General features: G+C 36.4%; 1 non-coding gene across 1 annotated transcript; it reads right to left on the bottom strand.

Moving 5' to 3' along the window:
* Positions 1 to 457: 457 nt before the first annotated feature.
* Positions 458 to 564, bottom strand: LOC111819556 (U6 spliceosomal RNA). The gene has a single exon (XR_002823157.1). It is a non-coding gene; the product is annotated as a U6 spliceosomal RNA (small nuclear RNA).
* Positions 565 to 9,509: the final 8,945 nt, after the last annotated feature.

Here is a 9,509-nt window from a genome sequence, read left to right as displayed (position 1 = left end):
TTGGGAGGTCTGTGGCTATGAGACTATTTTCTAGAGAACTGATTTTTTTTTTTTTTTTTCTTATTGTACTTCAGGTGAAGGCTTACAGAACAAATAGTTTCTCATGAAACAGAAGTACACATGTTGTTTTGTAACATTGGTTAACAACCCCACAACATATCAACCCTCTAACTTCTCAACCTCTTTTTTTTTTTTTTTTTTTGGTGAAAATACACATAGCCAAAGATGCACCATTTCAAAAATTTCTACACGCACAGTTCAGTGACATTGACTACACTCTTCAAATTGTGCTGTTATTCTCACTTAAAATGAAGGCTTACAGAACGAAATAGTTTCTCATTTAACAGTTACTACAAATGTTGCCCTATGACAATGGTTAACAATCTCACAACACATCAACAATATCCTTACTCAACCTTGGGTTCCCTATCACCAGCTTCCTTGTCCCCTTCTGCTTAGAAATATGGAACGCTTCACGAATTTGCGTGTCATCCTTGTGCAGGGGCCATGCTAATCTTCTCTGTATCGTTCCAATTTTAGTATATGTGCTGCCGAAGCAAGCACTAGATAACTAATTTTTTAAAAACATTTTTTAATTGGGGAAAAAATCTACCTTGTGCATTACATGTAGTTTGTTTTTTAGGTGACCCTTTATATATCATAGTAAATTACTTTTCGGTGTTATAAAGCATTAATTTGTTTTATCATTGTAATGACATTACATTTAATTGTGAGGAAAACAAAAGTAGTTCTACTCTGATACACCTTGTCTCTGCCATTCACCAACACATAGATAGGAATAAATTGGGCTTTTATTTTATCCTATTGGCTAATTCTCCAAACGATTCATAAATTATGACCTGAAGTTAATACACTTCAGTGAGTTTGCTACTAGTAAGGAGAGACTCCTAGTTACCGGGACTAAGAGGGATTATCTCCTGAAATTTTGTAAGCTATGAAGCTAAATGGTATATCACCTTTTACTACTGATCTCTTTAGATGCATTGTTTTGTGTTTATTACTCAAAAATGTCAGTATTAGCTTTGAGCAAGAGAACTTCTTTTTGACTGGAAAAGCAACTTTTTTAAGCATCCGTTGTTAGAAACCACCTGATATTTTACCATTGGAACCTAAAGTACTTACTTGTTTACTTGATTCTAGATCACTACAATTAAGTTAGCATGGATTTGGAAACCGAATTTGTTGGGCACAAATCGCCCGTTCGTTTTCCCTTATGTTTAGTTTAATTCATATAGAATAGAAAATTATTTATTGAGTATTTTAAAATGTTTCCATCGATATCTCTCTTGAACAGGAATGGTATTTATTTAACTCTGCTTCAGATTCTAATAGAAGGTTATTTCCCACTATATCGTAACTGTTTTACGGTGATTAGGTTCCTACATATACGTTGTATGAGTATGTAAACATATCCTAACTGAATCATATAAATATATAAAGTAATTTAAGTATTTAGAAAATGGAATTACATTACTAAACCAGGAATGTCACGCACATTAAAATCTATGTTGTAATTTTGAATCTGTATTGTAATGAACACAGTGGGCATATTTCAAAGGGTTAGTAGGATAGATTCCCCGTGGTGCTCCTGGGCTTGGATAAATCAACTACATTGTTGAAGGGTTGTAATTTTGAAGAAATTAGCAAACTATGAATGAAGCTTATGTCTTATATTTGACTGGCTTTGGAAGTACATGTATACCTAAAAGAGTGCGATTTTCAAAAATAACCTTTCCTACTTTTTTACTTCTTATATAGTGGCCTTTTACTTTTGTAGCCAGTAGTTTTTTAGTTAGATGCATATATGAACTTCAGACATTTCCAAGTTTATAGAAGTGAAATCATTACAACATCTGTTTCAATAAATGGATGGAACTAAAATTTAAAGACTTGAAACATCAGTTTTTGGTCCTTAAAACATCAGCGTTAAATCAGCTTTCAATTATCTACATAGAGGTTTATAGATTTTAAATATATAGATTATAGATTTCCTGTGATAACATTTCTGTTCTATACCAGTTAACACATTTCAGAGATAGCTCACTTACCCTGCCCAATGTGTGTTTGTAATAAGGTTCATGCCAACTGGGTTTACCTTAGTATAAGCAGAACAAAATTAGAAAGGTAATTTTGCTATGAAAAATAAGCAACTGATGCATTCCAAAACCAAATATATGATATTTGGATTCTCCCATGTGTAAATAGGGTTACTCTGCCTTTTCTAATACAAGAACGTGCTGTTGACCCACTATAAACTTCTGATTTGCCATATCAGTAAAATATGTTGGATTTGGAATAAAACATAGCCTGTTGTTGTTAGTTGCTGCTGAGCCTATCCCAACTCCTGATAACCCCATGTGTGCAGAGTAGAACTGCTCCGTACGGTTTTCAGGGCTGTGGCCTTTCAGAAGCAGATCACCATGCCTTACTTTCGAGGTGCCTCTGGGTGGGTTTGAACCACCATCCTTTCAGTTCGGTGTCCAGTGCTTAACCATTGTGCCACCCAGGCATTTTAGAGATGACATGCTGAAACTGGGGATTCCTTCCCTCATTCTTTCTTCCCAGTTAGGATTTGACTGCATTACTTTAATAAGGATTAACATTAAAATCATGTTATACATTTCCTTGTGTACATTTTCTGTGTCCTATGTAGGACCAGAAAAAACAAAAAAGACCAATGAGTGGCATTTCTTCTAAGAAGCTGTTTAATGAATCTAAGATGCCAGAAACAATGCTATCATACTTACTGAGTAGTGGCAGCATGGAATTGTATAGGAATACCTTACTTAGCTTTTCTTTTGGTGATAATCTTACCATTAACTCATAGAACTGTGTATCCTACTGTTACCTCTACTATACCTTCAAGTCATTTGTTAGATTGCCTGATGGCTATAAATATCTCAAGTTAATAACCACAGAATATTTCACAGAGGTGGTGCGTGCTTCATAAAATGTATCTGCAGTTGCTAAAATCTTACTTGACTTGAAACAACTAAATTTAGTTGACTCTCTGAAGTTGTATATTGTTAAAATATGCTTCTTAAAACAAACAAACTATGATTTACTTTCAGTTCTGGAAATAGTCAGAAGGATTTGTTATCTCTTGCAGACCTTTCTGCAAACTACTAATGGGATGAACACAATATATCACTTTTATAATAGTGAGCTATTAAAGGCAAGCATAAAGCAGTCTGAAGCCCATAAGTGCTGCCAACAGCTCCTGCTTTAATGAATTCCCTTTTAGATGTCCATTAAATGCTCGTGGCAAATGTACTCATAATGGAAATGGCAAATCTAAATGGGTAGATATGAATAATCCATGGAGTTTAAATTCTGTTTATGATCATCTTCACATTTAGTTTTCAAGACAACGCAGTTTAGTTTTCATTACAGTTTGGAATAAAGAGGACAGGGAGTAATTGATTGCTTCAAGCAGATTAAAATCAATGGTTTTCTTTTCAGAGAACTGGTTCAATGCAGTAATTCCAACTTTAAACATTGATTTAGGGTACTCAACACAAAATGTTTTGTGCTGTGTGAACTTTTATATAGAAAGACTAATATTAATTTTATTTCCCTATATATCTGTATAGTGAAATATAGAGGTTGTTAGTAGCATATGCATGACTTAAATAGTGATCTGTATTAAGTCATTTGATATTATTGCAGTCATATAATGAATCAATGAGATTCCCGTCATCACTGTAATACTGTTTGTAACCCATTAGCACAGAGAAATTACAGCCCATCATACATCATTACTGTGATTGAGGCTTTATTACCATATTCTCAAATTGCTTGCTTGCTATAAAACTAAATAGACACAAGACAACTCTAGGTGGAATATAGACTATGCATTATTATGCTACAGTAATGAGGGATTATTGTACCATAAGGGGGTGAAACTTATGAGGAAAATAAACTTGACAGTAATAGAAAACTGGAGACTCTTTTTACATTTGTTTTTATTACTTTAAAGGTCAAATATATTTGTTATGCTCAGGTTATTGTTTATGTATTTCATAAATCATAGCCTCTTAATATTTTTTAAAGGTTCTGCCTCCCCCCACCCCCACCCCAGCATTTGTATCCTTTCAAAGTCTGTAGTCTAATGCACTTTGAAAGGTTAGGAGCAGACTTAGAATCTACATTTTGCTACTCTAGAAATTGGACATCTCTGCTAAGCCTGAAAATTTGGAGGGTAGGTATTAAATCGTTCAAAATTTTTCAGGACTCTTGTACAATGTGAATAGGTCAGTGGTCTTCTGGCTCTTCAGTTGAAATAATAAGTGTGCTAATGCAGCAATATTCAAAGCAATGAAGAGAGGTAAAATATGGAACAATTGCCTGGGGCCTGTTTACAAAAGAGTTTTGATGTTTCAAAGAGGGAAACAGAAGAACTATATTGCCTCTATATTAAAAAATATTCTCACAACACTAGAACTTGTTAGTTAAATTGCACATACGTTCATCATTCTCCATTGAGTCCTGTTTATGAGCACTAACATTGAGAGCATGATTTAGAAGAGTAGAAAGCCAAGCACACTGACTTTTGAGCTCAGGTCATTGCTTGGATTCAGAGCTCTGTCTGATGCAGCATGACTTTCTGATTTGGTACCATGGCAATTTAAATAACAAATGACAGTATAAAAATCAAAAGCTAGTATAAAATATATTCATGGTTGTAAAGCACTTTACATACAAATTCTTAGCCAAAGCAATAATAATAACCTGAAAAATTAGAAAAGGCAACATAGTCTTCTAAAAGAGGATACCTTGTTTTTCTCAGGTTATAAGACTCTTACAAACCACTTAAGCATGACTGTTACATTTACCATAATGTAATTACCACCTTTGTAAAGCAAATTTTTTATTTGTAGCACATACAGTGGTTGCAGTGGTATAAAACCTGAACACTTAGCAAAGTATGTCCTTTTTGCATTGAGAGGCACCACATAAAAGGGGAGTTCAGAACTGGCTGAGGGGACATAGACCAAAACTGGGACACACCCAACTCCAACTAGTGCATTCTTAAAATGTAAGAAACTATAAAACCTCCTAACTAACCGACTTCATTTCATGCTTACCAGAGTATACAGCCATTTTGAACTACGAGTTTTTTTTTTTTTTTTTTTTTTAACTTTCCCTTGGTTCATTTCATCACTTCTGAGCAGTTTCCATGTAAAAACGGGGAGAGAAATGCAAAAGCAAAATGCTAGGAATAATAAGAGAGAGGCAAAGCTTGGAGATGTCAGAAAGATGCATTTTAAATCTTTAAAATCAGCTATCGCTTGTATTATTCTTAATGTAATTTCGAGCAGAGTTTGAGGTTGTACTAGATTTGTTACCTGTCTTAGAATCTTTTGGGGAACAAGATAGAATATGAATTAATTAAAGCTTGTGTATTTAATAGTTGAGATAGCAACAAGTAAATTTTAAAAATAATAAACAATAAAATAATAAAAATAGACAGTACATGCTAAGAAGAAAAATAAAACAGGGTATGTAGGCTAGAGAGTGCTAGGCTGTTTTAGAAAAGATATTTATAGACATCTTTTCTAATGAGATGATATTTGAGCAAAAATCTGAATAAAGTACAGGAGCAAGCCATAATGGTATCTCTGTTAAAAGTATCCCAGTAACAGTGAATGCACAAGTTTAGAGACAGAAGCATGTGTTGTATGTTTGCAGAATAGTGAGGCCAGTGTGGCTCAGCAGAGTAAACGGGGGAAGGGGGGCAAAGGACAAAAAATTTTTCAAAGGTGCCTTAGTAATTTTTAAGATTTATAATAAAATCATAATATTAAAGTTTTTTTTTTTTTTTTTTTTGTTTGGTTTTTTCTATTAAATAGGTAGGTCAAAGTCAAATGGTGCTTCTAACAGCTTTCTTAATATACTGGAAATAACCTGGTTTTAACTATTTAAATATACTTTTAACACAACTATTATTTATGTCTTTCATAGGAATCAAAGTTTTTATTTTTGATAAGTTGTGGCAGAAGTTCTCAGAGTGTGGGCCATGGACTTTTCCTTTATACTTTCAGAGCTTATAACTGGGAAATGTTTATGCTTTTATCCCTGGTAGTTTTCGATTTACTTCTAGAACTCAGTAAAAACAACATTATTTAATGACCCTCCCAAAGTAGTTCCATAGCTCTGTTAAAGCTTGTGAAATCTTATTATTTTATTTTTTTGGGTTGCTGAAAAGTGAAAATAGGTGGGATGTAGCGTTTTAGGGATCTTTAATCCTATAAAAGCCCAACGTATTGCCGTCAAGTCAGTTCCGACTCCTAGCAACCCTATAGGACAGAGTAGAACTGCCCCACAGGGTTTCCAAGGAGTACCTGGTAGATTCGAACTGCCGACCTTTGGTTAGCAGCCATAGCTCTTAACCACTACGCCACCAGGGTTTCTAATCCTGTAAAACGGATACTTAAATTGAAAAAAGTTTTGAGAACTAACTGACTTCTTCTGTAGCAGGAAATGAGGGGCAGAGGAACTATTGTTCTTAGGTGCCATCTCGGATCCAACTCATAGCCACCTCATGCACAGCAGAACGGAACACTGCCCAGTTCTGCACCATCCTCACAATCATTGCTATGTTTGAGCCCACTGTTGCAAACAGTGTGTCAGTCCATCTCATAGAGGGTTTTCCTCTTTTTCCCTGACCTACTTTACCAAGCATGGTGTCCTTCTCCAGAAACTGGTCCCTCCTGATAGCATGTCCAGAGTATGTGAGCCAGGGTCTCACCATCCTCACTTCTAAGGAGCATTCTGGCTTTACTTCCTCCAAGACAGATTTGTTTGTTCTTCTAGCAGTCCATGGTATATTCAGTATTCTTTAAATACACCATAATCCAAAGGCATCAATTCTTTGATTGTTCTTATTCATTGTCCAGCTTTTGCATGCATATGAGGCGATTGAAAATACCATGGCTTGGGTCAGGCACACCTTAGTCTTCTTTTTAACACCGTAAAGAGGTCTTGTGCTCCAGATTTGCCCAGTGCATTGTGTCTTTTGATTTCTTGACTGCTGCTTCCATGGGTGTTGATTGTGGATCCAAGTAAAATGAAACCCTTGACAACTTCAGTCTTTTCTCCATTTATCATGATGTTGCTTATTGGTCCTGCTGTGAGGATTTTTGTTTTCTTTATGTTGAGGTGTAATCCATACTGAAGGCTGTAGTCTTTGATCTTCATCAATAAGTGTTTCAGGTCCTCCTTCCTTTCATCAAGTAAGATTGTGTCATCTGCATAAGGCAGGTTGTTAATGAGTCTTCCACCAATCCTGATGCCCCCTTCTTCTTCATATAGTCCAGCTTCTCAAATTATTTGCTCAGCATATAGATTGACTAAGTATGGTTAAAGGATACAAGCCTGACACACACCGTTCCAAATTTTAAACCATGCTGTATCCCCTTGTTCTGTTCGAACGAATGCCTCTTGGTCTATGTACAGGTTTTGCATGAGCTCAATTAAGTGTTTGGAATTACCATCCTTCACAGTGTTTTCCATAGTTTGTTATGATCCACACAGTCAAATTCCTTTGCATAGTCAGTAAAACACAGGTAAACATCTTTCTGGTATTGTCTGTGTTCAACCAAGATCTCTCTGACATCAGCAGTGATGTACTTCATTCCACATCCTATTCTGAATCTTGAATTTCCAGCAGTTCCCAGTTGATGTATTGCTGTAACCATTTTTGAATTATCTTCAGCATAATTTTTACTTGCATGTGATATTAATGATATTGTTTGGTAATTTCCGCATTCTGTTGAATCACCTTTCTTTGGAATGGGCGCAAATATGGATCTCTTCTAGTCAGTTGCCAGATAGCTGTCTTCCAGATTTATTGGTGTAGATGAGTGAGCGCTTCCAGTGTTGCATCCATTTGTTGAAACATCTCAATTGGTATTCCATCACTTCTTGGAGGCTTGTTTTTTGCCAACATCTTCAGTGCAACTTGGACTACTTCTTTCAATACCATCAGTTTTTGTTCATATCCTATACCCCCTGTTGACCAATTCTTTTCGCTACAGTGACTGTGTATTCCTTCTATCTTCTTTTGATGCTTCCAGTGTCATTCAGATTTTGTCCATAGAATCCTTCAATATTGAAACTTGAGGCTTGCATTTTTTCATCAGTTCTTTCAGCTTGAAAAACGTGGAGCATTTCTTCTCTTTTGGTTTTCTAACTCCAAGTCTTTGCACATTTCACTGTAATACTTTACTTTGTCTTCTCGAGCCACAGTTTGAAATCTTCTGTTCAGCTTTTTTCCTTCATCATTTCTCCATTTGCTTTAGCTACTCTGTGTTCAAGAGCAAATTTCAGAGTCTCTTCTGACATCCATTTTGGTATTCTCTTTCTTTCCTGTCTTCTTAATTATCTTTTGCTTTCTTCATATATGATGTCCTTGATGTCATCCCACAACTCCTGGACTTTGGTCATTAGTGTTCAGTGCATCAAAGCTATTCTTAAGATGGTCTCTAGATTCAGCTGGGATATAAACAAGGTTGTACTTTGGCTCTTGTGGACTTGTTTTAATTTTCATGTGTTTCAACTTGAATTTGCATATGACCCATTGATGGTCTATCTCACAGTCAGCCCCTGGCTTTGTTCTGACTGATGATATTGAGCTTCTGCATTGTCTGTTTCCACAGATGTAGCCCATTTGATTTTATCTGGTGAGGTCTATGTATATACTTACCATTTATGTTGTTGAAAAGTATTTTCAGTGATTAAGTTGTTGTCTTAGGCTGGGTTCTCTAGAGAAGCAAAACCAGTAAAGCATATAAATATATACAGAGAGAGATTTATATCAAAGAAACAGCTCATGGGATTGTAGAGGCTGGAACGTCGCAAGTCTGTGGATTAGGATAGAGGCTTCTCCTGATTCACGTAGTCGCAGGGGCTGGCGAACTGAAGATCGGCAGGTTGGAAAGCAGGGCTCTTGCTCACAGGCTGTGAATATTGACAAATCCCAAGATTGGCAGGGAAGACCACAAGGCTTCTCCTGATTCACGTAGCTGCGGGGGCTGGCAAACCCAAGATCGGCAGGTCGCAGAGCAGGGCTCCGCTTACAGGCTGTGAAGATCCACGAATCCCAAGATCAGCAGATAAGTTGATAGCTCAGGTCCCAAGAACCAGAGGTCAGACGAATGGGAGGCAGCTGCAGGATCCAGAGCAGAGCAAAAGCCAGAACGTCTGCTTATATTCAGATGCAGGCCACACCCCCAAGGAAACTCCCTTTCAACTGATCGGCTACTCACAGCAGATTCAGTCATGGGAGTGATCACGTATAAACACTGAGAATGGTAGCCCAGCCAAGTTGACACACAATCTTAACCGTCGGAGTCGTTGGTCTTTCAGAATTCTATCATGCAATATCCAGTGTTGTGGCTATCAACAAGGCCATATTTTCCAACTACCATTCCTTTTTGTTTCCCGCTTTTGTATTCCAATCTCCAGTAATTCTCAATGTATGTTGA

The sequence above is a fragment of the Trichechus manatus genome, unplaced genomic scaffold, assembly GCF_000243295.1.
Source record: "Trichechus manatus latirostris isolate Lorelei unplaced genomic scaffold, TriManLat1.0 scaffold00011, whole genome shotgun sequence".
Taxonomy (NCBI): domain Eukaryota; kingdom Metazoa; phylum Chordata; class Mammalia; order Sirenia; family Trichechidae; genus Trichechus; species Trichechus manatus.
The sequence above is the reverse complement of the archived record's forward strand: the minus strand, read 5'-3'. Positions and strand labels throughout refer to the sequence as shown.